The sequence below is a fragment of the Somniosus microcephalus genome, chromosome 2, assembly GCF_052327205.1.
Source record: "Somniosus microcephalus isolate GS21.2 chromosome 2, FLI_Smic_1.0, whole genome shotgun sequence".
NCBI classification, from domain to species: Eukaryota; Metazoa; Chordata; class Chondrichthyes; order Squaliformes; family Somniosidae; genus Somniosus; species Somniosus microcephalus.
The window spans coordinates 105,000,307-105,024,981 of NC_140988.1; the positions used below are offsets into that span (position 1 = coordinate 105,000,307).

At 43.5% G+C, this 24,675-nt stretch overlaps 1 protein-coding gene across 1 annotated transcript in view; it reads left to right on the forward strand.

Moving 5' to 3' along the window:
• The first annotated feature begins 1,829 nt into the window (after window positions 1-1,829).
• The window catches only part of LOC147122852 (toll-like receptor 2), a 40,468-nt gene continuing 17,622 nt past the window's right edge, over window positions 1,830-24,675 (forward strand). Inside the window, exon 1 of the mRNA XM_086012042.1 lies at window positions 1,830-1,919. The gene's annotated coding sequence lies outside the window, so the exon portion shown is untranslated. The remainder of the gene's footprint in view (window positions 1,920-24,675) is intronic.

Sequence of the window (24,675 nt, forward strand, 5' to 3'; positions counted from 1 at the left end):
AAGCTTTCGGAGCGCTGCTCCTTCTTCAGGTGAAGTGGAGAAATGCATAAAGACACAGCTTATATAGTCAGAGAATCATGTCAGATGTTTACAGGTAACCTTTCCAACTGCCATTTATCACACCTCGGCAGAGAGATAATCACAGCAGTCAAAGGTGTGAATGGTGTCCAAACAGGTCAGTCAGGGAAACATTACATCAAAGAACAATGAGGTGGGGTCACAAGGGGTCAAATATTGCAGATGCTGGGGTCTGTATGAAAAACAAAAAAAGACAAAAAACATTTTTTTTGGCTGGAAATCACAGCAGGTCCGGCCGCATCTGTGCAGAGAGAACAAGCCAATGTCGACTCGAGTCTGGATGACCCTGCATCAGGTGGGGTTACATGTAGCGTGACATGAACCCAAGATCTCGGTTTAGGCCGTCCTCATGGGTGCGGAACTTGGCTATCAGTTTCTGCTCGATGATTTTGCGTTGTCGTGTGTCTCGAAGGCCACCTTGGAGAATGCTTACCCGAAGATCGGAGGCTGAATGTCCTTGACTGCTGAAGTGTTCCCCAACTGGGAGGGAACACTCCTGCCTGGTGATTGTTGCGCGGTGTCCGTTCATCCGTTGTCACAGTGTCTGCATGGTCTCGCCGATGTACCATGCTCCGGGGCATCCTTTCCTGCAACGTATGAGGTAGACAACGTTGGCCGAGTCACATGAGTATGTACCATGTACCTGGTGGGTGGTGTCCTCACGTGTGATGATGGTATCTGTGTTGATGATCTGGCATGTCTTGCAGAGGTTGCTGTGGCAGGGTTGTGTGGTGTCGTGGTCGCTGTTCTCCTGAAGGCTGGGTAATTTGCTGCGAACGATGGTCTGTTTGAGGTTAGGCGGCTGTTTGAAAGCGAGTAGTGGAGGCGTGGGGATGGCCTTAGCGAGGTGTTCGTCGTCATCGATGACATGTTGAAGGCTGCGAAGAACATGGCGTAGTTTCTCCGCTCCGGGGAAGTACTGGACGACGAAGGGTACTCTGTTGGTTGTGTCCCGTGTTTGTCTTCTGAGGAGGTCTATGCGATTTTTCGCTGTGGCCCGTCGGAACTGTCGATCGACGAGTCGAGCGTCATATCCCGTTCTTACAAGGGCGTCTTTCAGTGTCTGTAGGTGTCCATCGCGTTCCTCCTCGTCTGAGCAGATCCTGTGTATTCGCAGGGCTTGTCCATAGGGGATGGCTTCTTTAACGTGGTTAGGGTGGAAGCTGGAGAAGTGAAGCATCGTGAGGTTGTCCGTGGGCTTGCGGTAGAGTGAAGTGCTGAGATGTCCGTCTTTGATGGAGATTCGTGTGTCCAGGAATGAGACTGATTCTGAGGAGTAGTCCATGGTGAGTTTGATGGTGGGATGGAACTTGTTGATGTTATCGTGTAGTCTTTTCAGTGATTCTTCGCCGTGGGTCCATAGGAAGAAAATGTCGTCGATGTATCTGGTGTATAGCGTTGGTTGGAGATCCTGTGCAGCGAAGAAGTCTTGCTCAAACTTGTGCATGAAGATGTTTGCGTATTGGGGTGCGAATTTGGTCCCCATGGCTGTTCCGTGTGTTTGGGTAAAGAACTGGTTGTCGAAGGTGAAGACATTGTGGTCAAGGATGAAGCGGATGAGTTGTAGGATGGCGTCTGGAGATTGGCTGTCTTTGGTGTTGATGATTAAGATTACATCTGCTTCCTGTCTGTTTCCTATACCGCAGTAGTTCGCCACAAACAGTTGTAACAGAATAAACAGTATCAGTAGGTTAAATTTGCTTCAGAATCAGTTCAGCGTCTCTGCTTCAAGAAAAATAAACAAAACAAAACAAAAGCAAAGAAGTTTACTAATTCTTTTTTGTTGCAACTGCGAATGCCAGGATTGTGACTTAGAAAATACAATACCGAAGACCCACAGGGTAAGAATAACAGTTGCACGTTCTTATTAAGCAGACAAAAAATGTACGGAATGAATTAGAATCATTTAAACTGGAGATCGATTGATATTTTCTTCACCCTTCTGTTTCTAAATGAATAGTATTTTAGAGTGTTCTAGGAAGAAGACGGCTTAATTAAAAAGTAATGAAATAATTGTCGAGGCTAAAAAAAGAAAAAGTGCAAGTTTAAATATGAGTTATTTTGCCATGGTTAACTGATAAAAGGAAGCTGTCTCTCAAAATGTTGTGACTACTTTGGTCTGAAAATGGGAGTATTTCTAAGCATGCAGTGTTTCACAATCTTAAGAGATAGCTTAAAAAAGCAACTAGCTATCAATAATCTACATAAGAATCCAAAGCCTTCCACAATTATTTGCACAGGATTAATTTAACATTTTTATAATTCAGCTTTTGAGACATATGTCATGGTGTGTCGTATGCAACTTTTACAGATACAAACACAGTAAAGGGGCTAATTACATTTGAGCATCCTACTCTTCACCTAATTCTCAACGGATTAATTTCAAGATTGATTTTAACAGTTAAACATTTTACACTGGAAATATCTTTTTTTACAAACTAATCTTGCCTCACAGCTCCAATTTTAGAACATTTCTAAAATACCCAAAATATACTTTTTAATTGTTATTTATCAAGACAATATTTGCAAAGATTTATTTTATGAATCTCCAGAAATTGAATTACCGGCACAGAAATGGATCTAATTATCTTGTACGATAACTAGGATATGTTCTGACTATTGTTAAAATTCACTTTGTTTATCAAATTTTTCACAATCAATTTGGTGAAACTATAGTGGGGCAAGAATGAGGGGCAGCAGCAGGCAAGTCAGCGAGACTCGTGTCTTTGGGTGGGCCTTGAAATAGGCGTCCAACACTCCTGCCCGAAGGCAGCAGAAGCCTCATAACAATATGCAAATAGGACCCATCTCTGCTTGCAGGACACCCATGCCATCGCCTGCAGGATGGTTGCTGATGCCATACCTAAAACACGCTGACAATCCATGAACATTGCCATTCTGTGCACAATTTAAGGGGATCTCCATCTGATGCAAGATAAATCATTGGAAAGGCTTCTGCTTACTGCAAGCTGGTTGGAGATTTTGATTTCTACACTTGTTGCTATTGCTAGGACTGCCTCTACAGTCCTGTGCACTGAGAAGGGGCTTCTGCCAGCACTCAGGTTGGTAACATGGGAGTGATGGTTGGGTTACCACTGTGTTTGGAAGAGGAGGAGGAGGAGGATGAAGAGGAATAGCAGAAGGAAGGGCCACACAGAGCTGCAGCTGGAGGGAGATGAGGCAGAAGGAGAAGAGCTAGAGGTATCCCTACCCACTCCGAGTCTTTAGATCCTGAACCTCGTACCTGCAGTTTTCGGAGGAGCAATGCGTAAGGAGGTTGTGTTTCTGCAGAGAGGCGGTGTCGGAGTTGTGCCACCTCCTGCAGCAGGAACTGCAGCCCACTGCCACAGCTTGCACAGTCTTCCCTGTGGCAGTAAAAGTGACAACTGCCCCCAATTTCTTCAGGCCTCAGCCTTGTTCCAGGCTGCAGCAGGCGACACTGTGTACCGCAGCCAGTCTACAGTCCATGCCTGCATCACACAGTTTATGGATGCAATGTTTGCCAATGTTAACGACTTCAAGTTCCTTGTGGACATCCACAAGGAACAGGGTCAGGCTCTAGGATTTGCCGAAATAACAGGTTTCCCCTAGAGCAGGACATAGTCGACTGGACCCACATTGCCCTGCAGATTTCCAAGGAAGGTCCTGGCTTTCATGTTGACTGCAAGGGCTACCACTCGCTCAATGTGCAGCTGGTCTGCAATGACTGTCAACGTATCATGCAGGTGTGTGCCTGATTCCCGGGCAGCTGCCATGATGACTTCATCCTTCACTAGTTCACTCTCCCTCCCAATATTTAACCCTGGTATTAGGTTTGATTAACCCTGATATCCAATGATTACACGTTGATCTGTATTGGTGGCAGTGATTAAATTTTATTCAGCACAAGTGAGACTTGATAAATTACAGTATCTGAGCAGTAGTTTTCAAGGTATAATTTTGAGTTATATTACCCCGTTTATGCCCTGGGTAGAAGTTGCGATCATACGTATTTGCGCCCTCTGGCTCCGGCCCCTGGCTCATCCTCTGGGTGTCTCCTGAATTCCCTGAATTCTCTCTGAAGTCTTCCACATCTCCTGTCTGTTCGGAACCCATTTTATACCCTTTTCTAGTGGTCCTCTGAGATCACGCAAACTGTAAAATTTAACAATGGTGTAAGGCATCAGCATTCCAGCATATACAAATTTCGATTAAACATTTATTCTAATTAAGCAATTAATAGACATTGGAGGAATCTCAGGTAATCCCGTCACTGCTGAAAGAACCAAGGATGGTTGCTTGGGGAACACCGATGCACCAAGGGTCTGAAATGGTTACATTTATAATATCAGATCCTGAGAGTCCAACTCCCGGCTGTGATCCTAGTTCAGACCCAGAGACAACCAATTTTTAAACACAATTTAGTTAATTGGTTGGTACGACTATCACACTGAAATTTCAACCAGTGACAATGGCCCAGAATTTGATAGGAAAATAACAGCAAGTTTAATGCGCATGCTGTTATTAATAACCCAATAATTTGTGACGAGGAAGAGATACCCTGTGAATTGCAAATTGCCACGTTGCTGGGTGAATTGCGCTGCTCGGGTTTAGCCTCACGAAAATGGGAACTCGCCCTCAAACTCGTCATGAGTTTCGTGAAATTGCTGCATTTGCACAGTACATATGAATTAAACTTTCCGCAGAAAGTCAGAGCTGGTACTTATTGCTGCAAGGATCCTTTTAATGATGTGATTTATGTTCCTGCAATGCCACTCCTCCGTGGAGGCCCAGAAAGGGAACAATTGAAACTATGGAGTATCATTCCTGCAGGTAGTAAATTGTTCTTAGAGGTTCTTAAAATTAAAATGTTTTAACTTTTTCTTACTTTTTTTTCTGTCTCTTTTTTTCTCTCTCTCTTAATCCAATCTTTCTTTCCCTCTCTTTGTTTCTCTTTCTGTACCAGATTTAGTTATATAATTCACTCTATTTCCTTATCCGTTGTTCCTCTGGTTCTTTCCCAATCCTTAAATCTCATTGGTTAAGGAGATAGACTGTTGTTCACGGGTCGTTCACGATGGTCCCCTCGCCGCACCATTATCAGCTCGCACTTCCAGCAGTTTGCGGCACAAATCATTTTCAAGCTGAAGGGTGAGAAAATAAATCTAACAAACCGGGCACGCCATGAGATGCCCCTCTCCAGCAAAATCTGGGCCAATATCTTCAACAGTTTTGGGGCACACCATGGAGGAGGATGCAAGTTCCCTTTGGTGCTCCACTACTAGCGGTATTAGAGGACTCCCTGTCTGGGCAGGCTGCGAGTCCCCAAAACAGAGTCCAAAAGTCACCCTTTTTAGAAATCATTTTTCCTTTGATTGCAATTAGCTTTACAAACACCTGCAGGCTCCACACCCTCTCTTGTCCCATTCGTTGAAAGGTGTTAACTGCTCTTTTCTCATGGAAGATGCCTATGTTCCAATTTTAACACTTCTCAACAATCAGGTATAGTCCCACCCAGCCTATATTTCCACTCAGACTTTCTGGAGAATCCTTCCCTGCTATCTGCTTCAAGTTTTCTTTAATTAAGGATGCAGTGTTGATTGGTTCTTTTCCTCCAACATTATTTGTGAGATGGACTTTCTAGTTAGAGCTATTAATGGTCCTTGATAGTTCAAAAGGTATTACTCACATGTTTTAAAGCTATCCTGTTTTGCAAATGATATGCACAGAGCACAAGCATTTGTTCTCACATTTGCGTTTGTTCTTGCAGTTTGTAACTAGCTTAAAGTAAAATGATTAAGCAAATATCCTGATTTCACTTGATTCTGGAGTAAAGACCCCGCCATCCTTGCAAACTACCACCCCATCTCCAACCTCCCTTTCCTCTCCAAAGTCCTTGAACGTGTTGTTGCCTCCAAAATCCATGCCCATCTGTCCCTGAACTCCATGTTTGAATCCCTCCAATCAGGTTTCCGGCCCTGCCACAGTACTGAAACGGCTCTTATCAAAGTAACAAATTACATTCTATGCTACTGTGACAAAGGTAAACTATCCGTCCTCATCCTTCTCGACCTGTTTGCAGCCTTTGACTCGGTTGCCCACACCATCCACCTTCAACGCCTCTCCACCGTCGTCCAGCTGGGTGGGACTGCACTCGCCTGGTTCCATTCTTATCTATCTAATCGTAGCCAGAGAATCACCTGCAATGGCTTCTCTTCCTGCTCCTGCATCGTTACCTCTGGTGTCCCCCAAGGTTCTATCTTTGGCCCGCTCCTATTTCTCATCTACATGCTGCCCCTTGGTGACATCATCCAAAAACAAAGCGTCAGTTTCCCTGTACGCTGACGGTACCCAGTTCTCACTCACCTCCACCTCTCTTGACCCACCTCCACAGTCCCTAAATTGTCTGACTGCTTGTCCGAAATCCAGTGCTGGATGAGCAGAAATTTCCCCCAACTAAATATTGTGAAGACTGAAGTCATTGTCTTCGGTCCCCGCCACAAACTCTTTTCCCTAGCCACTGACTCCATCCCTCTCGTTGGCAAGTGTCCGAGGCTGAACCAGACTGTTCACAACCTTGTGTCATATTTGACGCTGAGATGAGCTTCCGACCACATATCCGCACCATAACTCAGACCGCCTATTTCCACCTCCGTAACATCGCCCGACTCCGCCCCTGCCATAAGAACATAAGAAATAGGAGCAGGAGTAGGCCAATCGGCCCCTCGAGCCTGCTCCACCATTCAATAAGATCATGGCTGATCTGATCCTAACCTCAAATCTTCTATCACTCTCCATCCCACCCGAACCCATGTGATCTCCCGGGAGAGGTGAAAAACCAGATAAAAAACCTAATGGCCAATTTGGGAGAAAAAATCTGGGAAATTCCTCTCCGACCCATCTAGGCGATCGAAGCTCGTCCAGGAGATCACTCTGTCCCTATATTTTCTACAGTACTTACCTTCTGTAAAGGCGATCTCCACCCCAGCCAGGAACAGGAATAAAACCATCTCCTGAAATCTAACACAGAATTAGAACACAAGAAGTAGGAGCAGAACCAGGCTACATGGCCCCTGGGCCCGCTCCACTACCCACAGGGCCATGACCATTCCAAACCTAGACTCATGTCCAATTTCCTGCCTGCTCCCTGTAACCCTTAATTCCCTTTACTTCTAGGAAACTATCTATTTCAGTTTTAAATTTATTTAATGATGTAGCTTCCACAGCTTTCTGGGGCAGCAAATTCCACAAACCTACCACCCTCTGAGTGAAGAAGTTTCTCCTCATCTCAGTTTTGAAAGAGCAGCCCCTTATTCTAAGATTATGCCCCCTAGTTCTAGTTTCACCCATCATTGGGAACATCCTCATCGCATCCACCCAATCAAGCCCCTTCACAATCTTACATGTTTCAATAAGATCGCCTCTCATTCTTCTGAACTCAATGAGTAGAGTCCCAATCTACTCAACCTCTCCTCATATGTCCATCCCCTCATCCCCGGGATTAACCGAGTGAACCTTCTTTGTACTGACTCGAGAGCAAGTATGTCTTTTCTTAAGTATGGACACCAAAACTGTATGCTTTATTCCAGGTACGGTCTCACCAATACCTTTTACAACTGCAGCAATACCTCCCTGTTTTTATATTCTATCCCCCTAGCAATAAAAGCCAACATTCCATTGGCCTTCTTGATCACTTGCTGCATCTGCATACTAACTTTTTGAGTTTCGTGCACCAGGACCCCCAGATCCCTTTGTACTACAGTACTTTTCAGTTTCTTACCATTAAGATAATAACTTGCTCTATGATTTTTCCTGCCAAAGTGCATAACCTCACACTTTCCAGTATTGTATTCCATCTGCCAAATCTCTGCCCACTTACTTAGCCTGTCTATGTCCCTTTGCAGGTTATTTATGTCCTCCTCACTCACTACTTTCCCTCCCATCTTGGTATCATCTGCAAACTTTGATATGTTACACTCGGTCCCCTCCTCCAAATCGTTAATATAGATTGGAAAGAGTTGGGGACCCAGCACTGACCCCTGCGGAACACCACTAGCTACTGATTGCCAGTCTGAGAATGAACCATTTATCCCAACTCTCTGCTTTCTGTTAGAGAGCCAATCCTCCACCCACGCCAGAATATTACCCCCAATCCTGTGATTTTTTTTTATCTTGAGCAATAATCTTTTGTGTGGCACCTTGTCAAATGCCTTTTGGAAGTCTAAATACACTACATCCACTGGTTCCCCTTTATCCACCCTGTATGTTACTTCCTCAAAGAACTCAAGCAAATTTGTCAAACATGACTTCCCCTTCATGAAACCATGCTGAGTTTGTCTATTAAATTATGTTTATCCAAATGTCCCATTACTGTCTCCTTAATAATGGACTCTAACATTTTACCAACCACAGATGTTAGGCTAACAGGTCTATAGTTTCCAGCCTTCTGCCTACCACCCTTTTTAAATAAGGGTGTTACATTAGCAGTTTACCAATCTGCCGGGACCTTTGCTGAGTCCAGGGAGTTTTGGAAAATTATTACCAATGCATCCACAATCCCTACCGCCACTTCCCTCAAGACCCTAGGATATAAGCCATCAGGTCCAGGGGATTTATCCGCCTTGAGTCCCATTATTTTACCAAGTACCACTTCCTTAGTGATTTTAATCGTATTTAGCTCCTCCCCCGCTAGAGCCCCCTGTTTGTCCAGTGTTGGGATATTCTTAGTATCCTCTACCGTAAAGACTGATACAAAATATTTGTTCAGCATTTTTGCCATCTCCATGTTTCCCACCATTAATTTCCCAGTCTCATCTTCTAAGGGACCAACATTTACTTCAGCCACCCTTTTTCTTTTTATATAACTATAGAAACTTTTGCTATCTGTTTTTATATTTTTTGCTAATTTACTTTCATAATCTATCTTCCCTTTCTTTATCAATCTTTTAGTTATTTTTTGCTGTCTTTTAAAGACTTCCCAATCTTCTATCCTCCCACTAGATTTGGCTACCTTATATGCCCTTGTTTTTAGTCGGATACTATCCTTAATTACTTTACTTAGCCACGGATGGCTATCTTTTCTTTTACACCCTTTTTTCCTCAGTGGAATATTTTTTTTTTGGAAGTTGTAAAATAACTCCTTAAATGTACACCACTGATCATGTACCATCTTACCCTTTAATCTATTTTCCCAGTCCACTCTAATCAATTCTGCTCTCATACCTTCATAGTCTCCTTTATTCAAGCTCAGCACGCTTGTTTGAGATCCAACCTTCTCACCCTCTAATTGAATATGGAATTCAACCATGTTATGGTCACTCATTCCAAGGGGATCCTTTACTAGGACATTTTTAATTAATCCTGACTCATTACACAGGACCAAATCTAAGGTTGCTTGCCCCCTGGTCGGTTCAGTTACATACTGCTCAAGAAACCCATCCCTAATACACTCAATGAACTCATCCTCAAGGCTGCTCTGCCCAATTTGATTTGTCCAGTTAATATGATAGTTAAAATCCCCCATAATTATAGCTGTTCCCTTATTACAAGCCTCAACTATTTCCTGATTAATACTCCGTCCAACAAAGTTGCAACTGTTCGGAGGCCTATAGACTACGCCCACTAGTGTTTTTTCCCCCTTATTATTCCTTATCTCCACCCAAACTGTTTCACTATCCTGCTCCTTTGACCCAATATCATTTCTCTGTATTATAGTGATTCCTTCCTTTATTAACATAGCCACCCCACCTCCCCTCCCTTCCTGCCTGTCCTTCCTGATTGTTAAATAACCAGGTATGTTTAATTCCCAGTCATGGTCACCCTGCAGCCATGTTTCTGTAATGGCCACAAGATCATACCCATATGTAGTTATTTGTGCCGTTAACTCATTCATTTTGTTACGAATGCTACGTGCATTCAGATAAAGAACTTTCAAATATGTTTTGTAACACTTAGTTCCTGTTTTTTCCCCTTTTACTACTTTACCTTTTACTCCATACCTTCTGTCCCTTCCTGACACGTTCTGTTTTTTAATTCCCCCACTGCTACCTAAGTCTATGACCTTCTCCATTGCCATTTCTATTATTTGCTCTCTAGAAACCTCCCCCCCACTAATTAGTTTAAAGCCCTCTCTACAGCCCTAGTTATATGATTCGCCAGGACTCTAGTCCTAGCACTGGCCAAGTGGAGTCTGTCCCAACGGAACAGCTCCCTCCTGTCCCAGTACTGGTGCCAGTGTCCCAGGAAGCAAAACCCATTTCTCCCACACCAGTCTTTGAGCCACGCATTTAACTCTTTAATTTTATTTATCCTAGCCAAATTCGCTCGTGGCTCAGGTAATAACCCAGAGATTATTATCCTTGAGGTTCTGTTTTTAAGTTTGACCCCTAGCTGCTCATACTCCTTTAACAGAACCTTCTTCCTTGTCCTATCTACGTTGTTTGTACCAACATGGACCACAACAACTGGATCCTCCCCCTCCCACTCCAAGTTTCTTTCCAGCCCAGAAGAGATGTCCTTAACCCTGGCACCGGGCAGGCAACACAACCTTCGGGACTCCCGCTCTTGACTGCAGAGAACCCTATCTATCCCCCTAATGATACTATCCCCTACCACTACAACATTTCTTTTTACTGCCTCCACTTGAATGGCCCCCGTACCACGGTGCTGTGGCCAGGTTGCTCATTCTCCCTGCAGTCCCCGCTCCCGCCCTCACAGGGAGTAAGAACCTCGAACCTGCTTGACAAGAGCAAGGGCTGCGTCTCCTTCAACACTATCTCCTGGATTCCTGTACCTGCCTCACTCGTAGTCACACCATCCTGTCCCTGACCACGGACTACATCTGCATTAATCAATTTCATAGGTGTGACCACCTCCTGAAACATAGAGTCCAGGAACCTCTCCCCCTCCCTGATGTGTCGCAGTGTCTGAAGCTCAGTCTCAAGCTCTTTAACATGGAGCTTGAGTTCCTCTAGCAGCAAACACTTACCGCAAATGTAATCACCGTGAGCCTCAATGGGGTCCATCAGCTCCCACATTTCACAACAGTGACACATCACCTGTTCACCCATATCTATGTAATTAATTAAATTTCTTATTATTAGTTATGAAGACCCTCTGCCCCGATATAGAAGATAATATTACACCACTATTTAATAGGACTTACCAACTTAAAGGTATAGAAGAGAAAGAAGAGGACCTACCAACCAGCTATTCACCAACCTCCCTTGTGAATGCTGTCTGGGGGACCTGTCCAGTTGAATTGTCTCGCTGCTCCACTTCCGCAGTGTTGGATTAGCCTGAGAGTGGGAAGCAAAACAGGGCAAAAAGCACCCCCTCACCTCCCACTTGCCCGAACTCTCCCACTTACCAAACTCTACTTACACTCAATGCAACCGCACTCAGCGCGACCACACTAAGCACGCCCCTTTTTATACCCGGATTCTACTTCATTTAAACTCCCCAACAGCTTAATTTACTCTAAAAAATTAAACTTACTTCAAATAATAAAACTTTTTTACTCACTAAAATTCAGTAAATGCACTTAAAAGACTTTTTCAGCCACTTACCAAACTCTGCTTAAACTCAATGCGACTTGCACTCAGCTCATTTGCTGCTGAAACCATCATCCATGCCTTTGTTACATCCAGACTTGACTATTTCAATGCACACCTGCTGAACTCCTATCTTCTAACCTCCGTAAACTTGAGGTCATCCAAAACTGGCTAACAAGGGAAGTTAAAGATGGTATTAGATTAAAGGAAGAGACTTATAATGTTGCGAAAAAGAGTAATAAGTCTGAGGATCAGGAGGATTTAAAAAATCTACAAAGGAGGACCAAGAAATTGATAAGGAAAGAGAAAAAGAATATGAGAGTAAATAAGCAAGAGACATATAAACAGATTGTAAACGTTCCTATAGGTATGTAAATAGGAAGAGATTAGTGAAAGTAAAAGTGGGCCCATTATAGGCAGAGACAGGAGAAATTATAATGGGCAATAAGGAAATGGCAATAAGGAAAAGGAGACATTAAACAAATATTTTGTATCTGTCTTCACAGTAGAAGACACAAAAAACATTCCAGAAATAATGGGGAACCAAGGGTCTAGAGAGAATGAGGAACTTAAAGAAATCAGCATAAGTAAAGACATAGTACTGGAGAAATGAATGAGACTAAGTAGCGACAAATCCCCTGGACCGGACGACCTGCATCCTAGGGTTTTAAAAGAGGTAGCTGCAGAGATAGTGGATGCACTGGTATTAATCCTCCAGAATTCCCTAAATTCTAGAACAGTCCCCAAGGATTGGAAGGTAGCAAACATAACCCCGCTATTTAAGAAAGGAGGAAGAGAAAAATGGGGAACTATAGGCTAGTTAGCCTGACATCAGTAGTAGGCAAAATGCTAGAATCTATTATTATGGTAACAGGGCACTTAGAAAATCATAATATGATTAGGCAGAGTCAACATGGTTTTATGAAAGAGAAATTGTGCTTGACAAATCGGTTAGAGTTCTTTGAAGATGTAACTAGTAGGATGGATAAGGGGGAAACCAATGGATGTAGAGTATTTGGATTTTCAAAAAGCATTCAATAAGGTGCCACACAAGAGGTTACTACACAAAATTAGGACTTATTGTATAAGAGGTAATATATTAGCATGGATTGAGAATTAGTTAATGGACAGAAAACAGAAAGGAATAAACAGGACTTTTTCAGGTTGGCAGGCTGTAACTAGTGGGGTACCGCAAGGATCAGTGCTTGGGCCTCAGCTATTTACAATCTATATTAATGACTTAGGTAAAGGTACTGAGTGTAATGTATCCAAGTTTGCTGATGATACAAAGTTAGGTGGGAAAGTAAGCTGTGAGGAGGATGCAAAGAGGCTGCAGAGAGATATGGACAGGTTGACTGAGTGGGCAAGAACATGGCAAATGGAATACAATGTGGGGAAGTGTGAAGTTATCCACTTTGGTAGAAAAAACAAAAAGCAGAATATTTTTTGAATTGTGAGAGACTGGTAAATTTTTGCACTCAAAGGGACCTGGGTATCCTTGTACATGAACCACAGAAAGTTTACATGCAGATACAGCAAACAATTAAGAAATGGTATGTTAGCTTTTGTTACAAAGGATTAGAGTATAAGAGTAAAGAAGTCTTACTACAAGTATACAGGGCATTGGTGAGGCCACACCTGAAGTACTCTGTACAGTTCTGGTCTCCTTACCTAAGGAAAGACATACTTGCCTTAGAGGGAGTGCAACTAATGTTCACTAGACTGGCTCCTGGGAGGAGGAGATTGCCCTATGAGGAGAGAGAGAGTAGACTAGGCCTATATTCCTTAGAGTTTAGAAGAATGAGAGGTGATCTAATTGAAACACATAGGGGGAAAAATTCAGTTGTTTGCGCCTCCCGTTAGCGCCTTAAGAGGGGGCCAATTGGGGCGCAAAGCAACTAGAGGCTGGGCGCGGCGATGTTTGTGTCGCTCGCGAAATTAACTAGACATTTTGGGGCGGCGCTAAACACTACCGCCACGGTCTCCTACGCCAGCAGATTATGATGTCAGTCAAGTGCGCAGCGCCCCGGGCCAGATATTGAGTGGTGCCCCCTGCCTTACCGCCTGCCGCTTGCAACGACAGGTTGAGGGGAGCGTTATGCTGTCAGAAAGGGACTAGGGGAGCGCTATCTAAAGGCGACCGCTTCCTGCCTTTTTTTGTCGGTGACATTTTTGCACCACGCATTCTGAGAGAGAGAGACCTCTGGAGAGATCCAACGCTGTGTGAAGGAGTTTTGGGTACTGAGCAGCACTTTGCAGGTTTATTTTGATTTGCCCTTCCTTGCTTCGCCAGTGCTCTGAGGTAGCGCCTCGCTCCTCGGCCTTTGCGCCTTAAGACAGGTGTAAAGCGCCTGATTTAACGCTCCAATCACCTCCAGGGGCGATAAAAGCCAAGTTTGCTGTCAGAGGCGATAATTAGCGCCAGGCGCTAAACTTTGCGCACCGCCAATAATGGCACCCCAAATGGGGCGATACCGAATTTTTCCCCCATAACGTTCTTAAGTGGCTTGACAGGGTTAAAGCTGGGAAAATGTTTCCCCTGGCTGGGGAATCTAGAACATGGGGCCACAGTCACAGAATAAGGGGTAGGCCATTTAGGACAGAGATGAGGAGAAATTTCTTCACTCAAAGGTTTGTGAATCTTTTTCCCATTTATCCCTACTCTCTGTTTTCTGTCCATTAACCAATCCTCTATCCATGCTACTATATTACCTCCAACCCTTATCTTGTATAATAATATTTTATGTGGCACCTTATTGAATGCCATTTGGAAATCCAAGGGGGTGATTTTTCCAGCCCTAGGGAGATGGGTTTGGAGGCAGGACTGCTGGGAAATTGGGAGAAACTGGGAGCGGGTACCGAACCTGCCCTCAGCCCACCTCCGTGCCATCTTCCCAGGAGGCGGGTCCCCGACTCGCGCTGGGACCCATCTCCTCGAGGTGGGAAGGGGATTACAGCCACTTAACTGCCCGTTAACAGGGCAGGCTTAACAAGGTCAATCAAGGGAAAATAGCGTGGGTTGGCCGAACATCGTTGGGGGCGGGACTGAAACCCGACAAGCAGCAGTCCCGCCCCCTACGTGCCCCCATTGATAAAATTCCCCCCCCCAAGTATACTACATCCACTGGTTCCCCTTTATCTACCCTGTCAGTTACATCCTCAAAAAACACGAATAAATTTGTCAAACACAATTTCCCTTTCATAAAACCATGTTGACTTTGCCTAATCATGTTATGATTTTCTAAGTGCCCTGATACCATGTCCTTAACAATGGATTCCAGCATTTTCCCGACGACTGATGTCAGGCTAACTGGTTTGTAGTTCCCTGTTTTCTCTCTCCCTCCTTTCTTGAATAGCAGCGTTACATTTGGTACCTTCCAATCCACTGGGACCATTCTAGATTCTAGGGAATTTTGTACGATCAAAACCAATGCATCCACTATCTCTGCAGCCACCTCTTTTAGAACCCTAGGATGTAGGCCATCAGATCCAGGGGATTTGTCGGCTTATAGTCCCATTAGTTTCTCTAGTACTTTTTCTCTACTTATTTTAATTACGTTAAGTTCCTCATCCTCATTAGGCCATTTTTGGATTGCTTTTTGTGTCTTCTACTGTGAAGACAGATACAAAATATATGTTTAACGTTTCTGCCATTTCCTTATTCCCCATAATAATTTCTCCTGTCTCAGCCTCTAAGGGACCAACGTTTATTTTCGCTACTCTCTTCCTTTTCACAAACTTGTAGAAGCTCCGCTGCTGGCTCCATCTCGCTGTCCAAAATGATTTTCCCTTGATAGGGCTTGTTAAGCCCAGCCAGTGGAAGCTAGAGGAAGTGCGCCTGTTGACGTCATTTGATGACGCGCCATCAGCTGGTTTCCTTAAAGGGACCATGGCCAACTTTATTTTTACGTTTGTGCTGTCAGTGTTCTACAGCTGTGAGGTGCTGCAAACACTGACAATGACTGCATGAAGGCACCGGGCTGCACTTAGGCTCCCCCATGACTCCCGCCATATGCTTATGGATGGTGTCACAGCACACAGGGTGGTCCTCTTCCCTTCCCATGGGCAGAAGAGGCCTCCCCAGGAGATTAATACAGCCTGGCTGCACATTGCAGAGGAAGGCACAAGCAGGGATGTGGTCAGGAGGACCTGGGCGCAGTGTCACAAACGTTTCAATGATCTCAGTAGATCACGAAATGTTAGTAGAAAGCCACACTCAACCTCATCCTGCTGTGCCTCTCATCACATCCCCTTCACTCTGCCTTCCCTACCCTAACCAAAAGGTTATGAAACAAAATTAGGGCTCATGGGATTGGTGGTAATGTACTAGCATGGATTGAGGATTGGTTAATGGACAGAAAACAGAGAGTAGGAACAAACGGGTCATTTTTGGGTTGGCAAGCTAGTTGGCAAGGATCAGTGCTTGGACCTCAGCTATTCACAATCTATATCAATGATTTGGATGAGGGGACCAAATGTAATATATCCAAGTTTGCTGATGATACAAAGCTAGGTGGGAATGTAAGTTGTGAGGAGGATGCAAAGAGGCTTCAAGGGGCTATAGACAGGCTAAGTGAATGGGCAAGAACATGGCAAATGGATTATAATATGGAGAAATGTGAAGTTATCCACTTTGGTAGGAAAAATAGAAAAACAGAGTATTTTTTAAATGGTGAGAGATTGGGAAATGTTGGTGTTCAGAGGGACCTGGGTGTCCTTGTATAGGAATCACTGAAATTTAACATGCAGGTACAGCAAGCAATTAAGAAAGCAAATGGTATGTTGGCCTTTATTACAAGAGGATTTGAATATAAGAGTAAAGACGTCTTACTGCAATTAAAAAGGGCCCTGGCGGGACCACACCTGGAGTATTGTGCACAGTTTTGGCCTCCTTACCTAATGAAGGATATACTTGCCATAGAGGGAGTGCAACAAAGGTTCACCAGACTGATTCATGGGATGGGGGATTATCCTATGAGGAGAGATTGAGTAGACTAGGCCTATATTCTCTAGAGTTTAGAAGAATGAGAGGTGATCTCATTGAAACATACAAAATTCTTACAGGGCTTGACAGGGTAGATGCAGGGAGGATGTTTCCCCTGGCTGTGGGATCTGGAACCAAGGGTCACAGTCTCAGAATAAGGGGTCGGCCATTTAGGACTGAGATAAGGAGAAATTCCTTCACTCAGAGGGTGGTGAATCTTTGGAATTCACTGCCCCAGAGGGCTGTGGCGGCTCAGTCGTTGAGTATATTCAAGATAGAGATCAATAGATTTTTGAATATTAAAGGAATCAAGGGATATGGGGATAGTACAGGAAAGTGGAGATGAGGTAGTAGATCAGCCATGATCTTATTGAATGGTGGAGCAGGTTCAAAGGGCCAAATGGCCTATTCCTCCTCCTGTTTCTTATGTTCTTATGTTCTTACTCCTGCACATCCTTATTCACACCAACTTACCTTGCACCTCCACCCATCCCTCTCTATCTACATTATCACATCCCCATCTCACTAGGCACCCCTCACACTCACCCTCATCCTAGTGTAATCATACCAACTAACAACACACAAGTTTAGGCACTTGGGTGTTTCATGCAATGTTCATGTAAAGTTTCTGTTAATGTGGTGTCAAACAGTGAAATCTTTATTTTCAACACTTTGCGTTCTTGGACAGATTTGAGTGTACCTTTGGAAGTGGCTTAGTGAGTTGCAGTGAATGGTGAGACATAATGGTATCCCCCACAATGGCGATGAGTGTGAAAGGAATGGCTTGGACATTGTAGGGATGTTTTATGGTGTTGGTGTGGGGTGGTGCCAACCTGGCGCATCATGTGGCAGCCAGGGTGTAGTGTTAAGTGAAGTAAATCTGGCCATGGTGAGGCCATCACTGGCATCCCGGGCAGCAATGTGGTTGGGTGCTGATGCCCTCTGTCCTGTGCAGCATCCGTTGATTGCGGAGAATGTTGGTGTTGTTGCTGCTGGTGTGCCTGGTGCTGCTGGTGTTGGGGCTGATCATGGTGGGATTCTGAGGAACAAAGTGAGAGGTTATAAAGGGCACCCATGCTGATGGAATAGATGGCAGGTGAAGTAGAGATGACGGAAGCAATCTGTCAATGGTGAGAGAGGTAATGAGGTCAGACTGGATGGATACTTGTGTAAAGACTTGCAGCACGGTGAATCTGTTGTGGAAATGCGATAAAGAAGAACTTGTGGCTGAGGGAAGATATCTCTGTAAGGTGGGAGCTTTTACTTTACATTTGAAGCTGTCAAATCAACAGCTGATTCAATGGCCACTGAACGCCTGCTTCAGCTTGACAGACATGGTCCATGACCAGCGTGGAACCCGTGGGCGAGCTGGCAAATGCAAAAGGTGAGCTGAAAATCATTCTTAACTGGCTCTAAACAAGCCATTAATTACCTGAATTGGGTCCCCTGCCACTGCGTGTTGGGTTTGCTCAGTGCTGACTGACCCGACATTGGGAAAGGCGCGTGGCAGCGGGTTCACAGTGGGTTCCCAGCCCACTGTGAAAAAAGGCGACTTTCCCACCCGACCCGCCACCGATCGCGCCCGCTGAACCCCCGCACAATTCCGGCCTTATTCATTGACTATATTCAAGACAGAGATCGATAGATTTTTGAATATTAAGGGAATCAAGGGATATGGGGATAGTGCGGAAAGGTGGAGTTGAGGTAGAAGATCAGCCATGATCTTATTGAACTGCAGAGCAGGCTCAAAAGGGCCGAATGACCTACTCCAGCTTTTATTTCTTATGTTCTTATACTCTTATCTATTAACTCTGCTGCCTGTGTCCTAACTCGCACCAAGTCCCGTTCACTCATCACCCCTGTGCTCGTCAACCTACACTGGCTCCCGGTTAAGCACTGCCTCGATTTCAAAATTCTCATCCTTGTATTCAAATCCCTCCATGGCCTTGCCCCTCCCTATCTCTGTAATCCCCTCCAGCCCTACAACCCTCCAAGATATCTGCGCTCCTTCAATTCTGACCCTTTGAGCATTCCTGATTTTAATCGCTCCACCATTGACAGCCGTGCTTTCAGATGCCAAGGCCCTAAGCTCTGGAATTCCCTCCATAAATCTCTCCACCTCTCTACCTCTCTTTCCTCCTTTAAGACACTCCTTAAAACCTACCTATTTGACCGAGCCTTTGGTCATCTGCCCATATATCTCCTTATGTGGCATCTGCCCTAATATCTCTTTATGTGGCTCGGTGTCAAATTTTGTTTGATAACGCTCCTGTGAAGCGCCTTGGGATGTTTTACTACGTTAAAGGCACTATATAAATACAAGTTGTTGTTGTTGTTGAAGTTGTTGTTGTGTTGTAACTTTTGTCGGCCATGAATCCTTCTCCTTCTCCCCCTCCCCTTGCCCCACTCCACCACCAGACATGCAATCTCCAAGGAGAGATGAAGAAAAAAGCAAAATCCTTAGGCCAATTTAGAATAAACTCTGAGAAATTCCTCTCGGACCCAGAAAAGGTGATTAAACAATTTCCAGGACACCACAGTGACTGAGAGACATCTCCACCAATACCCACCCACCCTCCATATGCAGTTATGTCGGCCATGCTCAGGAACTCATCTGCACGGACTGGCAACTTCTTCCATAGGTCGATGACTCTCTGTGAAAAGAAATGCTTCTTGACATTTAACCTAGCTATCTGCTTCTGCAACTTATTTTCGTGTCCCCTGGTCCTCCCTAATCTATTCAACTCAAATAGCTCATCCACATGGACCCAATCTAATCCTTTCAGTATTTTAAAGACCGTAATCAAATCTCTTCAAAATCTATGTTTTACGAGAGTAAAAAGTCCATCTCTCTAAGCCTACTGTAGCATTTAAGGACATTTAAACTAGGTATCAATATAATGGCTCTCCTCTGAATCTTTTCCAGTGCCTTTATATCCCTCACAATATGAGCGGACTAAAACCAGACACAGCATTCTAAATGAGGTTTAACAAAGGCCTTGCACAAACAGCATAGTATTTTTGGTTTTGTATTTATTCACCCTGGTTAATACAGCCCAAGACTCTACTTGCTTTAACAATAGCCTCACAGCACTGACTGTGGACCTTCAGAGATTCATACACTCTAACACCCAGGTTCTTTTGCTGCTCAACAAGATTAAGTATGTAACCCTGAATAATGTACACTTGGCATTTCTCCTACCTATGTTCATAACACAACATTTAACTATATTAAATGATATCTGCCAGATGTGGCCCATTCACCCATTACTTCTAGATCCACCTGTAATCTGTTTTCTCACCTAAGATTCTAACACCCGCACAAATCTTTGTAGCACCTGTGAAATTGCAGACAGTTTCCCCAAGGCCTTCTCATGGATCATGGACAAAGACGGTGAAAAGCAACAGTCCCAACACTGAACCCTGTGGAATTCTCATGTGCACCTTCTTCCAGACCCTCAGCTTGGTCCTTCAAGTTGTAGAAATAGCAGGGGTAATTGTCAATGGAACAGAAAACCTAGGCAGGGTGTATAATAGGTGGCCGATCCACTACCACCAGCTTTCTGTCCCCAGAGAAGTTGAAAATTACCCCCAGATGTCCCCTACCAAGACAAAAAGATGCAAATAGACTCTGTTTGCTGTAAAATAGATTGTTTGCCGCAAATCCTGCCCCGCCTCCAACTCATTGGCCGACACAGTGCAACTCTTTGGCTGACACAGACCAACTCATTGGCCGACACAGACCAACTCATTGGCCAACACAGACCAACTCATTGGCTGGCACAGATCAACTCATTGGCTGGCACAGATCAACTCATTGGCTGGCTGAAATAAAGAATAGATTTGCCTTCCAAAGCTAGGCTTTATTAACTTTAAAATCTGCAGCACATCTTTCCACATCCAGTCCCTACCAAAGCTGGAAAAGAACTGAATTTAAGGAGGCCACCACACATCATGTGACATCAACTACCAATGAGATTACAACATATATCCCAAGGCAGTTAACAAACAACCAATCACAATACTTTTACTAAACAAGGAATAATCACCACATTCACCCCTCCTTTTAAAATATACTCCAACCTAATAACCTTTACAATTTATAATTAATTATTTACAACTAAAACTATGCACAACAAAAGTAAAACTGTTTACATGACACAATACTAAGTGAACAACAAATAATAACATTGCACATAAGTATTAAGTATCTCTCAACTAAAACAATATAATATAATATTTCAACAATTTTAAAACATTACTATCAATTTAAAAGTCCATTTTCAATCGGTCGACCGGATATCTTGTTCGTGTCGACCTTCTTAACCTTGGTGAAATTCCTTGCCCTCCCACACCAGAAGGCACAGAAGTATCTTCAGCAGGAAGGCTATCCATATCCCGATTTTCAACGGTTTCCGGATTAGAAATCCCATCAGAAGGTAAACTGGGATGGTCATAAACATCCATCAAGGGCTGACTAATAAAAGTATAATTATCTGCAATCGGATTGGAGACATTCATAGTATCTGTAACAGCATCCACATTATCTAAATCATGACTATTGTTAATATCCTCAGAAGAGGGCTGGCCACCACAAGGAGCCAAGTCTTTAATTGAAACGGTACTTTCTTTCCCATCTTGGAATCGAATATGAGCATATTGGGAATTTGCCTCCAACAGCTCCACCTCCTCCACTAAAGGATCATATTTTGACAATCTAACATGGCGTCGAAGCAGCACAGGTCCCTGCATAGTAAGCCATGAAGGTACCGAATATCCCGTAGTAGATCTCCGCGGATAGTTAAAGAGCCTTTCATGGGGGGTCACATTAGTAGCCGTTGAAAGCAATGATCTAATGGAATGCAGGGCATCAGGCAGTACCATTTCCCACTGTGTATTCTTAAGGTTCCGGGATGTCAAAGCCAACATAACTGCCTTCCAGATCACCCCATTGTATCGTTCGCACTGTCCATTACCCTGGGGATTATACGGGGTAGTTCTACTAGTAGAAATTCCCCGACTCTGAAGGTATTCCTTCAACTGGGAAGACATAAAAGAACTTCCCTGATCCGAATGGATATACGCAGGCATCCCAAAGATGACAAAAAGTTGAGTCAGACATTTGATAACTGTAGCAGCTGATACATCTGCACAAGGAAAAGCAAAAGGGAACCTTGAAAACTCATCCACAACAGTAAAAATATATCGGTTTTGAGTAGTTGAAGGAAGAGGCCCCTTAAAATCAACGCTCAAACGTTCAAAAGGAGAAGTAGCCTTTATAAGATGAGCTCGTTGAGGCTTAAAGAAATTCGGTTTACACCGAGCACAGATAGAACATGATGAAGTCATCCGCTTGACGTCTTCAACTGAAAAGGGCAAATTCTTACTGTGTACGAAGTGTATCATCCTCGTAACCCCAGGATGACATAAGGCATTGTGAAGATTAATAAGCGTATCTCCGTGAATCACAGAACAATAAGCCCTCGACAGTGCATCAGCAGCAACATTATCCTTCCCCGGACGATAAACTATGTCAAAATGGTAACATGCCAACTCAATCCTCCATCTCATTATTTTATCATTTTTGATCTTTCCAAAATGTTTAACACCAAACATAAAGGACACAGATTTTTGATCAGTTACCAACGTGAAATGTCGCCCCGATAAATAATATCTCCATTTACGCAATGCTTCTACTATTGCGTATGCCTCTTTCTCTATTGAAGAATGTCTTTTTTCACTATTGTTCAAAGTACGTGAGAAAAAGGCCACAGGTCTTCCATTTTGGTTCAGAGTAGCCCCAATTGCAAAATCAGAAGCATCCGTCTCGATCACAAAAGGAACCTGCTCATCAATAGAATGCACAACTGCTCCTAAAATATCCTTTTTAAAATTCTCAAAACATGTCCTGGCCTCCCATGATAGAGGATATGTCGTAACCCGAATAAGAGGCCGGATCTTCCGTGAAAAATTTGCAATCCAATTAGAATAATAAGAAAACAGTCCAACAACTCGTTGCAAAGCCTTAGAATTAGTAGGACAAGGTAAATCAATCAATGGTCGCAGACGTTCTGGATCTGGTTTAATCTTGTTTCCCGAGATAATATACCCCAATAGATTTACCTCAGTAGTCGAAAAGATACATTTCTCTTTATTAAAAGTTAAACCAACTTTTTCCGCAGCTTGAAGGAATCTTTTTAAATTAGAATCATGCTCCACCCTTGATTTGCCACACACTGTGATGTCATCTAAGTATGAAAAGGTGTCAGAGAGGGAGTTATCACTTATAAAAGCATCCATTGCCCGTTGAAAACAAGCAACACCATTAGTAACACCAAATGGTATTCGGCAAAACTGATACAGCTTTCCACCAGCCTCAAAGGCCGTATATGGTTGATCCTTCTTAACAATAGGAATCTGATGATAAGCACTCTTTAAGTCAATAGTGCTAAAAACCTTATACTGAGATACTTTATTGATAAGCTCATCAATCTTAGGCAAAGGGTACGCATCTAATTGAGTATACCTATTAATAGTTTGGGAATAGTCTATCACCATTCGTTTCTTGTGTCTCTCGTTAGTCGTGACAACTACCTGTGCTCGCCAAGGCGAACAACTAGGTTCAATGATTCCTTCCAATAAGAGACGTTGAACTTCAGAATTAATAAATTCTCTATTCTGACTACTATATCTTCTTGACTTGGTAGCAATTGGCTTACAATCCGGCATCAAATTGGAAAAAAGTGATAATGGAGGAATGGATAAAGAGGTTAATCCACAAATAGATAAAGGTGGCTTAGTCCCTCCAAATGAAAGACTAAGAGACTCGTGTAACTGAAGCACATCATGTCCAATCAAAATATCCGCACAAAGATTAGGCAAAACAGATAGGCGTATATCAGTATACGTATTACCTAGAAGAATCATTTTCACAAAGCAACAACCAGCTATTTGTGAAGTAAGGGTCGTCTGAGCCATACACACCTGATACGTAACAGGCGAAATTTTCAAATGCTTCTCCTTCGCAAACTGAAGACTTATAAAACTCTCAGTACTGCCCGTATCTATAAGGGCCTTCACTTCCAACCCATTAACTTGAGCCGTAACTATAGCTTTGTTTAGGCCATGAGCAAATGCAGCAGAAATTGATGCAATAAACGGCCTATCTAAAGGCTGAATAGTCACAGAGGATGAGGTGGTAGAGGAGGGCCCTCCCACACCAGGAGAGGAGGAGGTAATTGAACCTGATGATTTGCACACGCGTGCATAATGACCTCTCTTGCCGCATTTACTACACACAGCCTCCCGAGCAGGACACATCAGACGAGGGTGCCGGATATTCCCACAAAAATAACACTTCTGAATCCTAGAGGCAACAGCCGCCGAAGTAGAAACTGTTTAAGAATCTAGTAAACCACTCCCATTAAGTCCACATAATTCCTTTTCATCCGAAACTGCCGAAACCATAGTCGCAGGCCGATTAAAAAGAGCATAAGAATCCGAACTTCTCTGAGCCACATCCATTGTAGAAGCTTGCTCAAAAGCACTTTTAAGATCCAAAGTCTTATTTTCTAACAACCGCTGACGAATTGATCTAGACAGTAATCCATTAATAAAAGCATCCCGTAGCGATTCTTCCTTATATTCTTCAGCCGTCACGGCCTTATAATTACAGTTAACACTAAGGCACCGAAGTGCTTGTAAATAAGTATCCAAAGATTCTCCCACCTGCTGCCTATGGGCAGATAGAAGGTGACGTGCAAATACCTCATTCTTTGGTTTAACAAAAATCTTTTCCAATGTAGAAATAGCCACTTCATAAGTTTTACAGTCCAAAATATATTTATATACATCCGGAGCAATGTAGTTGATCAGCATATTCAGCTTATTTAGAGACTCTTGATCCAACACGCCCAAAAAGTTTTTAAATGTACAATACCAATGTTTCCATTTATCATCCACTCCAGCAGAATTGGGGTCAGCCTTGAATCGTTCTGGTTGAAGATATCGCTCCATTCTAACATAAAGTTAATAAATTGAAATAAAGAATAGATTTGCCTTCCAAAGCTAGGCTTTATTAAC